Source organism: Electrona antarctica (assembly GCF_951216825.1).
Source record: "Electrona antarctica genome assembly, chromosome: 13".
NCBI lineage: Eukaryota > Metazoa > Chordata > Actinopteri > Myctophiformes > Myctophidae > Electrona > Electrona antarctica.
In genome coordinates, this window is record NC_136794.1 from 9779539 (window position 1) to 9794839 (window position 15301).

General features: G+C 46.0%; 1 protein-coding gene across 1 annotated transcript in view; it reads left to right on the forward strand.

Moving 5' to 3' along the window:
- Positions 1 to 12088: 12088 nt before the first annotated feature.
- klf12b (Kruppel like factor 12b) overlaps positions 12089 to 15301 on the forward strand; it is a gene marked incomplete at its 3' end in the record, with an annotated part of 47343 nt that continues 44130 nt past the window's right edge. Inside the window, 1 exon segment of the mRNA XM_079519031.1 lies at positions 12089 to 12119.

Here is a 15301-nt window from a genome sequence, read left to right on the forward strand (position 1 = left end):
CAGCCCTCCTATGAGACACAGACTGAATAGAAATACATTTTATTACGATTATTAGTGATGACCTATTATATGAAGATAGGTTGAAAAGTGGTGAAGTGGTCCTTTAACACTGAATGATACTGTGCAGCTCACTTTGCTGAGAGTGGAAGAACAAGACGTCTGGCTAATCGCTGCCTGATTCTGAACTCCCAGTGGAACTATATGCTGAGTTAAACTATAAGATATTGATCTTATAATAAATCTTTGAAGTTGCACGCGCTGTGAAAACATTGGTCAAATTTGCCAAATTCAGAAATGACATCATTATTTAATATTTTCCTCTTGTTGAAACAAAACCGCCCATGTGAAATAACTTGGAATTGCCATGCCTGCTCTCATGCATTTAACCTACTGTATTTTATACTTTTGTACCCTTTTATAAAGGAAAAATATCAGCTTTACAAGCTCAAGATACACCATTGATTAAATACATAATCAAATGTTAATCAAAAAGAGCCGCTGTACAAAGCTTAAACGTGAAAATATTTGAAAAATGTTTTTGAAATATTTTGCCTATAATGACGTGCCCAAAATAGGAATGCCAGGGTTAGAGTGGTTAAGTTCCACTGACGGTTTTGCAAGTGTCTCCACAATCATACATTACAATTGATTGTGCAGCAATGTGCGTCTTTTGATTACCACCCCCATTCTACTTCCTCAGTCTGCCCCCACTTCACCTCACTCTGTCTCTTTCTCTTTTGCTCTCTTTCTCGCTCTCTTTCTTTCTTTCTCTCTCAGCATACATCCGTCTCTATGATTATTTAAACGGGTGCCAGAAAATGACTGTGACCCGTTTAATTTGGGCTGTGAGATAGAGGAGAGAGAGGGGCCCTGCAATTCTCCACACTCCCTTTTACCGAGCAGGGAAGTGACGGGTGAGAGAGAAGCTGTTGCCATGACTACCCGCTGGCAGCTTCTCTCGTGTGTTCTGAGAGCACTGGCTGTTCCCTCTCTATATCCAACACTCGGGAGAGAGAGGAGGGGTGTGGGAGGGTGGGGTGGGGAGAGAGCGAGAGAGAGAGAGAGAGGTGAGAGAGGGAGGCCGGGCAGGCGAGCGGGGAGGCAGGGAGGGGCGGAGCTGCCATGGGGAACAAGGCAAGGTCTCTCCACCACAAAACCAAAGGGCTGCTGGCTGGGAAAAGCTCAACAAAAGAGCAACATTGGGGGCTCTGGTGTCAGATCAGCCCCTGCTCCATGCACACCAGTGTCCCTGACAGGCCTGACAGCCATGGGGGGATGCGGGGGAGTGGCAGCGGATAATTGCTTCAATGCTGCCTTACAATTCAGGTGTCTCCATAGCCATCTGCGGAGGCTAATCTCTCTGCCAGTGCACACGGCCGCTATAGCTGCAATGTGGAATTCGGAAATTCATCCCACATTCAGCGTTTTTTCTCAAATAGGGAACATTTGCAGTCAAGCAGCACAACACATGCATATACAGTAGGTATCAGTCAATGTGACTGTAATTCTAATATTCCGCCGCGATCTCTTTCCAGAATAAGACGTCGAGATGTTTCAATTACACCTTCGGCGGCCGTATTTCGTGCCTGAAATTTCAGTAACATCATTGATCCCACTGCAGGTCCTGGGCTGCCTTGTGTGTACATAAGTGAGTCAAGTATTTCAGGGTTGAGTGTCAGTGACTCCACCCTACCTCTAGTCGCCCAGTAAGACGATCCAGGTAACAGATAGCTATGGAATGGACATAATACGTAGGCAGCAGTTTTAGGACACACAAAGTCTCCTTGTTACTTTCATAGGCACTCTCTTATTCTCTTAAGGACAGGAGCTATAGTTACTTCATCTACTAATCCAAGCTATTTCCGTCTCATTGTGACTTTCTTTTATCTCATTTTGGAGGACAAAATAATATGTAGTGGCCTTGCTCTGCTTCTGCCTGCTTCATTTGTTGCGTGCATCTCTCTTTCCAGTGAGTGTGTGGCTGTGTCTATACTGTATATTGTGTTTGTGTGTGCAGTATTATGCGGTATATGTCTCTCTTTTTATGTGTGTAAGAGGTCAGTCTAGGAACCCATTCACTGTTTCTCTTTCTGTGCGTGTGTGAGTGAAAGCTTTACCTCTGCTTCGATGCTGTTGCTATTGGACACAGCGTGCTCTGGGCCTGGTGGTCATGTTGAAGCCTCCACCCCGCCCCCACGCTCACCCACCCCCCCCTCAACCCCCCCCGGCAGGAGGCTGACCTTGGCAGGGCCTGACAGAGAGCTGGCCTGGAGGGGGACCCATGGAGCTCCACGCCAGCCCACTGAGCCAGCCCACTCAGTATGTGCAGGTGTATCGACGCCTGGACAAACACACAGCCACACGCACACACACACGCACACACACACATGCGCGTGCGTGCACATGCATGCACATACAGTACACGCTTACAATATGCATGTACAGATCACGTCTGTTTTTCACACATACATGTACAGTATGTATCTGTTACTCTCTTACTCATACAGTACATAGTCATACAAAGGCGTGCACGCATGCACGCACGCACGCACGCAGCGAACGCACGCACGCACACACGCACACACACAAAGCCACTGGACCAGTGGAGGCCCTCCGAGCAAGCAGATGTCCCGCTTCTCCGTTCCCCTGTTTTGTCATTTTCCTGTTTCTTGCATCTTTCCCCCCTTCCGTTCCTATTCTCTACGTCTCTCCCCTATACTGTACCTCGGTCCCATTCCTAATCTCGCTTCCCTTCTGTCTTCAACTTGTTTGTGTCTGGCTGTTTTCTCTTCCCTTTCCTCCTTTTTTTTATCCTTTCTCCATCCTCTTTTCTCCCATCTAGGTTTGTCTTAATCTCTCTTGGCTGCTACTTTGAGCCCCCTCCTCACTCACTCGCCCGCCGCATTGGTAATCGTGGTGAGATACAGTGGAAAACACTTCAGAATCGTGAAGGAATAACATTCGTTCAATGTCGCATTCCTGCAGAATTCTTTCTTTCTTCTATTTTGTAAATTGCAAAGCTTTCCACTGGGTTTGGGTGGAGGGGATATGGGTGGGCAACGTGGGTGAAATAATAGCAGCTACTGGAATTGCTAAATAAACCAGAATGGATAGACTAGCCTTGCATGCCCGGAATCCTAGATGGTTGATAGATGCACATGAATAAATACATATCGAAATCTATGTACGAATCAATAATTTACTCTCCGTAGCTCTCCACCAGTGTTCATTAGTACATCATCCTCAAGATGTAGATATAAGAACAGTATATGACTTCAGTGAGAGTAATGCACCTGGGAGTTTCTGCACATCCGATATGGAGGTCCCAACGGAGATACAAACTGTAGTAGAGCCACACAGCGAGATACAGTACACTATAGACCACTGGTTCCCACACACTGGGGCGGGACTCATTGTTATGGGTCCCCTTACTTTTTGTTACGAAAAAGCTAAACTTTTCATGAATTAAAACTAAAATTCAATGTTTTTTTTCCTGTAATTTCATGGAGAAAATCAAAGAAAAATCTGAGAAATTCCATAAATTAGAAAGCAAATGTGGCCAAATTTGACTGAGGGACTGCCATTGGATTTTTTTGAAATATGAAAGCAGGGAATCATAGCTTCAAATTGACATATTGGTTGTTCAGTTTGACGCAGTATACACACTTTTGAGACAGATGGGTGTCTCTTCATCTCTGGGGCTATAAACCCCTATAACCACCCCCCTGCCTTTTGACTGGCGTCATTCACTGATGGAATTGCACACAACCGTTAAAACGAAACATCCCAATTAGGTTGAATTAGTTAAAAAGTCACAAAGGTATTGCATCATACCAGGAGTGGTCCCTCAGAATCGACTGCAGTACCATGAAAAACATAACTATGATATATTTACAAGACTGGAGTGCAAAGGACTGGGCGTCGGCGTCGCTGAGGAGCCCATGTCTGGCTCTGTTTTGGGCGACACATAATTGTGTTGTTATGAAGCAACCAGTGGTCCGGGGACCACCAGTGGGGGGGTTCCAGGCGCTCCCCAGCTAAATGATGGAAAGTTGGTAACCAAATGGACCCTTATAGATCTTTAACTCTTGAGAGCGTAAAATGAAACCAAATAGACCCTTACGGCCGGACCCAGAAGTCTACACGATTAGAGAATGTAGAAGAATTGTCATTTTGATCAACATTTGCCTGTTATCTCTCCTAACGGTACCAACATCAATACAGCATGGAATTGTGGACAAAACCGTATCCAACGACGACAAAAATATTCTTTAGTTTTGGGTCTGAGAGGCAAAATCTCAATGGTGGTCCGTGGCTAAAAATGCAGAATAAATAATGGACCTTGATATGAAAAGGGTTGAAAACCAGTGTTCTAAAGGACTGCTGATATATTTCCTGTCTTGTGGAGTGGACAGTGTGCTCTCCTCATTTTGTCTGTGTGCTGGCCCTGCTGTAAGGGGCAGCCACAATGGGAACAGAGTGGGAGTGCCGGGGCTTGGAGAGTGGCTCTGGAGGTGAGCTATTTATTGCCTAGAAACCAGGGCTCTCAGGCAGTACGATTACATTGCTGGCTGCCCATACTCCTTTCAAGACTTTTAGTTTCCTTCCCAGTCTGAGTCTTTCTCTCGTTCTCTTTTTGAGGGGCGCTAGCCTCTCCTATGTCCAGCTTTTGGTGTATGTGGACAAACGTTGTCCTACACAAACATTAAATTCCCATTGACAATGAATGGACAATTTTACGCCATAGTGTCTAATTTACGTCATGATGATGTAATATATGATAAGAGCGCCCCTCACTTCACACGGGTGTGATCCCTTTTGGTTGGTAACCAAAGCAACTGCTTTCCTGCAGTAGAACTTAATTTGTAACATGTCTCTATTTTTAAATAAATCTGAATCCATCTAAATACAAATTTGCTGTACACAGTTTTTAAGATTCACTCACTGCCCGCCATTGCGGTTACAAACTTGTAAAGTGGAGTGAAAGCTGCTACTGTACATACATACATACATACATACATACAGTATGTATGGATGTACACACATGTTTAAGTATGTATGTACAGTACTTTGTGTTTTACCTCCAGCAACTGATGAAATCTTACAAGTCTTGAATGGATCTTGGGTTAATATTTTCTTTATATTCCCTCATGCCCATCCCCTCCCCCATAAGTGTGCAGTGTGTAGTGTGGTCAACAGACTGTGTCCTTAGCCCCTCTGCTCCCTGCTTCCTTGTCTGGCATGTCTGTTCTTTCGCTCCTGAGTCTAAAGTTCAGCCAGAGACAACAGGAGGGGACCATCTCATCGCACACTCTCAGCATTTCACAACACTCACACCATTTTGTTTTTGCTGAGTCAAATACAGGCTTCCCCTCTGCTCAATAAGAACGCACACCCTTCCCTGTAGGCATCATGTTTTGCCGGAGGAGGACAGAGGGGAATGTTTTGAGATCACTGTTGCCGGCAGGAAATACAAGAGTCAGACTAATGGCTCATTTACACAGTGTTGGCTGACCATTTCGTAGGACAAAAACTATGTATTTTATGTACGTGTCCATCCATCCATCCATCTTCAACCGCGTAGTCGGGTCGCGGGGGCAACATCCTAAACAGATGCCCGAACCACCTCAGCTGACTCCTTTCCAGGCGAAGGAGCAGCGGTTCTACTCTGAGTCTCTCTCGTGTGACTGAACTTCTCACCCTATCTCTAAGGGAGATGCCAGCCACCCGTCGAAGAAAACTCATTTCGGCCGCTTGTATTCGCGACCTTATTCTATATATTCTATATGTACTATACACGTACATATTCTATATGTGTGCATCTTAGTAAATGTAAATTCTGAATAGGATAGTGGTGTTATGATGTCTGTTACACAGTGCTATTTAGGAGTGCACGATTTTGAAATTATGACCGATATCCGAGCTCCGATTATTTGCAAGGTCATATCTGCCAATACCGATTCTGACCGATTCCGATATTATACAGAGGACCATAATGGAAACAAGCCTAGGCCCTATAGGGGCTTGGCCCAAAGCCTGTTAATAAAGTATTCAATCAATCAATAAATAGCATATACTATTTTACAAGTGTCTGTTTTCACATTAAATGTAGAAGTTTTTTTCATTTTTATTATCTTTTGCTGGTGAAAACCGATTAAATAATCTGTATTATTTTGAGACCGTTACGATACCGATATGGCATTTTTATGGCCGATATGGCCAATTCCGATTATGCCACCGATTAACCGTGCATCCCTAGTGCTATATTATATCCCTACTGTTTCTCTACAGTTCCATCCCCCACTGAGGGCAACGTGTAAGGAGCCCGTCCTGAGTCGGGGTGGCCTTCGGAGAGGCCCTGGTGACTGGGCTCTTTAATAAGCTCTGCTGGGGAGGCAGGAAGAGGCTGGGAGCCCTGGCTGGAGTTACCCCCCATTAACTCACTCACTGCCTCTTCCTTTAGTTACCTCCCTCCCTCTCTCTCTCTCTCTCTCTCTCTCAGAGCCTCCTGGCATACCTCCTGCAACCCTCCCCCATACTAGTCCATCAGACCATCTCCCAGCATCCTCTCCTGCCATGCCTCCTTTCCGCCCGATCTCTCCAACACATCTCCCCTCTCTTCCTCACTCCTCACTGCTGACTGCACCTCCCTCACAGCTCCCGTTTTACAGTGCTCCCCGCCTGCCTCCCTGCCTGCCTCCCGTCAACACATGCCAGGACTCCTGGGGTGCCAGTTAAGAGGGCGAGGACTTCATCTCAAAGAGCTCCTCGGGATGTCATTATAAAGATCATCAGCAGGTCTTTCCTCACTGATCTTACATAACTATTCCTTCAAACAGAATGGCCTTCAAAGACAAATAATTACCCGGTCTTCTTACTCCACGAGTTATAATGAACAGAATCAAATGGGCGAATGGTGCTCCTGAATGTAGAAAGTCAGGTTTAAAGATCATACTTTATCAGTTGTCAAATTGTGCCATATATATGGCTCTCGTTTCATGATAAAAATGTACCTTAAATTCTGGAATGTTCTGGATATGAATTACGATAGGAAGTCATTTTTATTCATTTGTAGTGTGAACGTTATGTCATTAAAATGATCTCTTTCCTTATGATCTCTGCTGTCAGTTGTAATTCTAAATAATTCAATATTTAACATTTTATGCACATAATGCATTTTGAAAAGGCCATGGACCACAGAGAACGTGACATGAACCGCAGCCTCCCTATTCTGGGGGAGAGCATTCCGCAAAAATATCTATAAGACACAACGGGTTGCACTCGATGTGTTGTGAGCCTATGGGTTATTTTTGTGAAAACTAACCCAGCAAGCACAGTCAGGACCTGGACAAATTAGTGACGTCTTGATTGGCCCAGAATATCACCTGATTTCAACCAACATAAATTCTGCCCACTAAGACGGAAGTCCCTGGATAATACAGAGAGAGTCCGATAGAGGCCAGATCAACAAGTCCGATAGAGACCAGATAACAGTTTGCAGAATTACAGTACATTTCAAGCACAACTCAATACAAAGACTGTTAACTGTGAGTGGACGACCCAATAAAGCATTACACTTGTTTACAAAAGGGTCCACCTTGTTCAATTCATCAAAACATTTAGAGACACAAATACAATACAAATACACACTTCTATATAGCCAAAGAACAGAACAGGAATTCATCATAAAGGAGGTAAAACGGGAAAAGAAACATATACAGTGAGGGGAAAACTTGGTGGGTGGGTGGGGAGGGATTCAGACTTTACGGGGGCCAGTTTCGAATTGCAGCCGTCCGTAGGTGCCCTTTGAGAGCTGTTTTGAAGGAGTCTTAATGACTGTAGGTAGGGCGTTCCACATTTTGGTGGCATATAAGCGAAAAGAATTTAGTCTCTTGTTTGTGCCGAATCTGGGTTGCACATGGTTCGTTGCACTCCCTCTGGTGTTGTGGGTGTGGACTTCGTTGACATTAAGGAAGTATTTAGACAGGTACATGGGTATCTTGGTCATAACATAATATCATAACTAGTCATATCTGGCCCAGAATAAGCAGGCTATGTAGGCTATATTATTTAAACTGGTGAAGACGTCCTGGAAATGAGTAGAGATCACCCCCTGCTGTGATCTGGCCTATAGTCCTGAACGTCACCAGAGGACATCATCCTAACGTCATCATGCCGTCATTTGGCTTGCTGGGAAGAGAAAGGCAACTATTTAACCCAGCGGTTCGTGCAGTTGAAAGGAAGGGTATGTGCTTGGTCTGCAATTACATTCCGCTGCAATTAACACCAGAAACAGATCTGTTACCGGAGCATAATATCCTTCCTCTGAACATCCATCCATCCGTCCATCCACCCCCTCAGTCTATAACTCTCAAAATCAACCCATACAATTGGTATATATTCAGCTTGCCGCATCCACCCGGCCATCTCTATCCAGCCAAGCCTATATCAATCTATTCTTGCTGCCTAATTCCTCTATCCTACCCCCGCCCCGCCCGGCCCCATCCTAGGCGTTGCCTCCATTCATGGCGAGAGATCATTATTCTGAGAATAACGAGAGAAAAAAACCACAGATATCTGTGGTGAAACAGAATGCATATTAAGTTGGTAGCAGGTGGACCTAAATAGTCATACCCCAATCCCCCCCCCCCCCCCCCGCCTCCCTCCCTCTCTCTCTCTGTCTTTCTCTCTCTGTCTAATCGCGACGCTGCAGCCCCACGCTCTAGGTCTCTACTACCATGTAACGTGTGGGCTCCATCAGCCATGCAGATGAGCATAGCTTCCTTCACCTTAATTAGAGGTCCCAGGGGACTCCATGTGGGCGCTGAATACCATCACCATCAGACGCTCACACCATTGCGCTGCCTTTCATCGAGAACCGGGAAAAAACACAGGGGAAATTGTCATCACTACATGTAGCCTATATGACTGAAGCCCATTATATCTAGTGGGAATTTACATTGAGGGGTGGGTGGGGGGGGTACTTTCCTGTTATTTTATTCTGTACTGCATGTGGCCACTGACAATAAAGTACCCTCTTAATTAGCTGCTGTTATAGTTTTTATTTTATTTTATTTTTTATCCTGTGTTATCCTTTTGGTGTATGTTTCTTCTCTGTACCGCTTTACAGTTTTACTGCTAATAAAGAATTGAATCAATCAATCAATCCGGAATAGTGGCCCCCTGAGAACTTTGGATAAAATGGGTACCAGTTTTGTTATATTTATTTATTTTATATTTTATTTTATATTTAGGCTACTTGACTAAATAAAATGTAGGCTACATACAGATTGATACAAACCTACCTGTGGATATAGCCAGTCATTTGGAAATGAACAAGAAGTTGAAATTAAATTTAGGTCTGATGATGTACCAAGCAATATGTTCAGGTTCAAAATAGGCCCATAGTTGGCCACACTTTATATTATTTTCGACTACATTTCAAAGCATATCATTTCTTCTTCTTGTATTTTTTTTGAATTTAACATTGATGCCAACACCCCCCAGGTCCAGCCCCACCCCCAAATCACGCGTAGGCGACTGCAGTGCATGCAGACATCTATCATCATCAGGTAAAGCCACGTTGAGAATTGATTGATTGATTGAAGTATTAACAGTTTGCAGAATGGGTAGCCTACATTTCACATGAAAGCACAACTCAATACAAAGACTGTTCTGTTACTGTGGACGACACAAAGCAACACTTATTTACAACAGGCCCAAGAAAGAAGCTAGTAGCGCCTAGCTAATAATGTAATGTTATGTTACCCAGTACAACATGCAGGAGGAGTCAAGGACCGTTTTGGTATCGTGTTAAAATGTCATTCATGTTTGTTATTGCCATGATGCCATCCCCTTGAGTATACTTTCAAGTTGCCTATTGTTGTGAATTTGTTTAGAATTGTTGGCTATCTATTCTATATCTCTTTGTAGGCTACTGCATGATGACTTTATTGTTTGGGCACGTGACTCGTGGCAGCGGTGGCCGAACGGATTGCGGAGCGGTCTTGATACCGGAAGGTCGCCAGTTCGAATCAGCGGTCCGACACGTTAAAATTACCACGCTTGAACAAGGCATTGAACCACTACGATGAAATGTTCTATGAGCAGGGCCTGGCTGGAAACAAGTTATTGAGCTTAGCCCAGATACCCTGGGTAAATATAGTAATCATTTCATTTCATTTCACTTGTGAGTTGTGACATTGATCACTTTTACACACGCACGCACACACACACACGCACGCGCACACGCACATGCAGAGTGGTGACAGTAATAAGGACATTTGGCCACCTCAATGTAAAATTGTCTATTTCTTACAAAATGCTAAAAATACAATATTTGGGTTTTAAGTAAAATATAGGTCTACATGACTAGAAACTGCAAAAACATTGGACAATTAAGGTATATTATGTCTACAATTATCCAGTAATTTTGGGTTGATGGAGTTTGAGAACCCTTTCGACCAGGCTATACCCATGGGGTGTGTGTGTAGTGTGTGTAGTGTGTGTGTGTGTGTGTGTGTGTGTGTGTGTGTGTGTGTATATTGATTGACTTTCTATACTGTATGTGCTTGTAGCTGAGCACAAGTGTTCATTTTCAGCAACGCCCTGCACATAGAAACACACAGACAGACACACACCAAAGACCTGGGAGCTGACCAGTACAACCACAGTCTTGTAATATTCAACTGTTGGCCAGCAGCTCCACTGGAGTTCAGTGCCTCGCATAAGGTGCAGCACATGTCGACCGCATAGTCTACATACGGTAGTCACTGGTATAGCCTAATCCACAGGTAGTAATGCTAAAAACGATGTTTTACTTAATCAAAGTAACTGATTCCATTTGATTGCATTCTAATTCTAAATTTATGTTTTAAACCAGAATAGTGCATCAGTACTCCATGAAAACAGGCAATTTCCCTGCCTTTAAGTCTTTGCTGCCCGAGTGTGCACTTCCTTACTTGATAGTGTTGTGCAAATATCACTTTTGATTTGAGTATAATGGTGATTTTTACTGTCAAATGATATTTGAGAGTAACTGATTAATTACAGTATTTTGTAATAATGGACTCTGTTCTCTGTTAAATGCAATACTTCCCAACTCTGGGAACGAGTCATTAGAAATGATAGCATTTTATGATTAATAACAATAATAATAATAATGTTGTTATTGTGCCAGTGTGTACAGTCCCTGTCAGTTGTCACTGCCAACCTCTACTGCTGGTCCACAAGTCTCCTCCCATACACATGATGGAGTCACCAACCACTTCTCTTCTCACCAGTGACATGGAGTGCGGAGGAAGAAGATATATCCCTAAGTTCTGCTCCCAACCAACCTGTGGGAAATGGCCAGTGCATCAGCACCCCATGGTTTCCCACCCCAGTGAAAACACCTATTTTCTGCCGGAGGCACGGTGAGGAATTGAGCCCAGTCTCCACAGCGGTAGGCAGAAACGTTATCCCTTTACCACACACACCTACCTGGTCAAATATTAAAATCAAACTAAATAAATGAGACATCTTTAACATCAATAAGACAAGATGATAAGACAAGACACAAATGTCCAAATGTCCTGTTTAAATTCATTATATTTAATAAATATGAATATAAAAATTAAAAACCAAAAATACTAAATAGTCTACAATTTGTTTTCTACTTAAAAAAACATGCCTACTGCATACTATTAATATTAAGTACCGGGTATTAGCACACGTTCTGTATAATATAACATACAACATTTTACAACAATGTCCCCCTTCTCCACTAAACATAAACAACAACAATCCTCCTGTCCGCCACATGTACGTATGTGTAGGTTTCCCCCCCCCTGTCCCCTTTAAACGGGGAGGTTCTCTCTATGTGTTCACCCCCCTACTAGCCCCTGGGCTCTCTCAGCTCCGGGAGGGCGAGAGAGAAAGAGCGAGAGGGAGAGAGGAGAGAGAGAGAGAGAGAGAGAGAGACTTGCTTGCTGGCCGAGTGGACGCGTCGGAAACCTCCCCGGAGGGGCCCTGTGTAATTCGATGCATGCTGTTAAAGCTTAGAGTATATTGTCTTCCCTTTTGCTTATGAAGTCTCCGCCCACTGGCCCACCCTACATTTAGAGGATCATGTGACTGGGGTAAGTCATTTGCAAGTACAACCGTTCTCTGTGCGCTCCCCATTCATTTCCTGAGAACTGCCAGAGCCGAGCAGCTGAGAGGCAGAAGGGGAGGGGAGCTACTCACTCACTCCCGCACACACACACACACACACACACACGCACGCACGCACGCACACACACACACACACACGCACGCGCGTGCGCACACACACACACACACACACACACACGCACACGCACGCACACACACACACACACACACACACACACACACACACGCACGCACGCGTGCGCACACACACGCACACACGCACGCACGTACACACACACACACACACACACACACACACACGTGTGCGCGCTTGCGCACCGACACATACAACACAGAGTGAGAGAGAGGGGAGAAGAGAGAGGAGAGAGAGAGAGAGAGGACTGTAGAAGAGAAAACAGTCTCCACGGCTCTGCAGCTTCTGACAAGGTCTGTGCATTTTCTCTCCTACCGTTGCTCTGCCACTCTGTGCGCTTCGTTTGTCATGTCGCTGGGTTTGTGGCTTCTGTTCCGTGTGTGTCTCGCTCAGCTGTCATTGCTCTGTCAAAGCCAATGACAAGTCGGATCACCTGTACGGCACACTGTTGTCCGTGGTGCGGCATTGTGCTCGCTGTCAGTCAGAATGGAATACGAGAGAGGCTATCTATCACCGATGCTGACTGGACTTTATAACACCTCTTTCCAGTATGACTCCAATCCATGAACTGTCATGAACAAGAAGAGTCTTCTTGCTTTAATGTATACACATTCAGAGTGGACACATCAGGCATGGACATCATCCCCCCTACTGTACCGGTTGCACCTCGTTGAGGTTACTTTTGTTTCCTCTCAATGTCTGGACAAATTCACTGGCGTTCACAGTTTAATTTTGTGCCTCATGATTTTCAGTGTGTGAACTTAAGGTCCGGTGTTATTGGTGGCTATAGAGCTGACTCAATGTCTTTTTGAACTCGGGCATACAGTTTAAAGCGAAACGGAGCAAGCAGCAGAACTCTCTCTCAGCACTTTAGTTCTGGAAAAGTTTGGTGCTATAGTCAGAGTTCTGTGCATGTGTTAGAGTGCGGTGCGCCTCTCTGTGTGAGTTTTTATGTTTAAGTGTGTGTGTGTGACTGTGTGTGTTTTGACAGCCTTATTTGCCTACCGTACTGTAGCTCACAGACATGAGAGCTGAGGGCTGTTAGCAACGGGTTAAACATTAGGAGGCTCGGGTAGCTGAGGAAGGACACCGTTGGGGGGGGGGGGGGGGGGGGGACGTGTGCAATGCATGTGTATTTATGTGCGCGTGTGAACGTGCACGTGGAAAGTGTTTGTTTGAGCGTGCGCATGTTTGTTGTTTACGCGTGTGTGTGTGCGTGTGCGTGCGCGCCCGCGTGTGTGCTCTCGGTGTGTTTGTCATGGTGTGGGAGTGTTGCGGGGCTGGTGTCTTGGGTGTCATCGACAGCGCTCTCACTTCCAGGGTAATAGTCATTGGTATTGATGGGTGGCTGTCAGGAGGCAAGAGAGAGGGGAGAGAGAGAGAGAGAGAGAGAGAGTGGCTAGAGGGGCTGGCCCTCGGCTGTTATTTTCAATTACAGGGGACCGGGGCAGAGCTGACAGCAAAGGCATTTGTACACCCCAGCGAGGGCGGAGGTAGTGGGTGGATGGGGCGAGGGAGGGAGGGAGGGAGGGAGGGGTTGGTAGTGGTGGGTGGGTGGGTGGGTGGGTGGGATGGTTGGAGAAGAGACTCCGGCCCCTCTGCTCCTGGGTTTGATGTGGAAACTGAGCACTGACCTCCATGACTTTACCCCCCGCACACTGGAGAGGCCCTCCCCCCGCCCTTAACTGTGTGACAGCAGCGTGTGTGTGTGTGTGTGCGTGCGCGCGTGTGTGTGTGTGTGTGTGTGTGTGTGTGTGTGTGTGTGCGTGCGTGCGTGCGTGCGTGCGTGTGCGTGTGCGTGTGCGTGTGTGTGTGTGTGTGTGTGACTGTGTGTGTGTGTGAGACTGTGCGCGCGCAAGCCTGTGTGTATAGCTATGTGTGTAAGTGGTATGGAGGGATTTTGTTCAGTGAGCAGGCATAGGAGAGAGATGGGGGGAGGGGGGAGGGGAGGGGAGGGGGGGGCATAGAATAGACCCCCTGGAGCTCTGGGGTATTCAGCGAGCGAGATTAGTGCCCATTTAAACTCTCACTTAAATCCATTTACCATGGACCCCCTCACTCCCCTCGCATGAATACGCATAAGAAGCCAGATATCGCTATACATTGCACTTTTATGCTACATGAACGGCTCAGTGTCACGTATGAACAGCTCAGTGTCGCACGCACGTGAGCGGGCACTCACACACACACCCGCACGCGCGCACACAATAAATGAAAAAATACTCACACTCTGGCTGCACCCCACCCCACCCCACCCCACCCCACCACCCACATAGATATTTTGTGACCGTCTGCAACCAAGATCAATGGAGGCTGTAATCCCCCCACCGCCAACACCAGCCCCGCATTAAGCTATTGCTATCATTTCGATTCCTTCCTCGGTCGCAATCACCCCTCAGATATGGTCCAAGGGCTTATGATAGTGATCAGCTCAGGTGGGGGACTCAATTAAAAAGCCAATCACCAGCGAATAGGCCCTATCTGTCCATCAACAGCGCTTTCCCCCACAGCACGTTTAATTGCTCCGCAGGATTCCGCCACTAAAGGCATCATCTGTCTGCCACAGATCAGGACACACAAATTGGGCCGCTTGTTGACAGATGGAATCTTTCAGGATGGAATACTATAGTACTATATCATTCGAAGGGCACATACCTATTCTGGGACGAAGGGGGTTGTGGAATTCCCCCATGCTATGCCTAATCAGTTGGGTTAACTGCCAGCGTATTGATTGACTGCTGTATCATTGATCCAGCTGCATGTTATGGACTGTATGGTCATTGATTGGAGAGAGACTGCAGTGCGCTGAATGGCCACGCTCAACTTGCCAAGAGACTCCATCCTATACTGGAAAAGCCAAGAGACCCCTACTGGAAAGCCAAGGCCAGAGGGGGAGTGGGGGTGGGGATGGGGGGGGGGGGGGGGGGGGGGCGGGGGAAAGGGGCGTGCTCAAGGTGCATTGTGGGATAGCCCTGTCCATGTGTGCGTGCGTGCGTGCGTGCGTGCATGCATCCG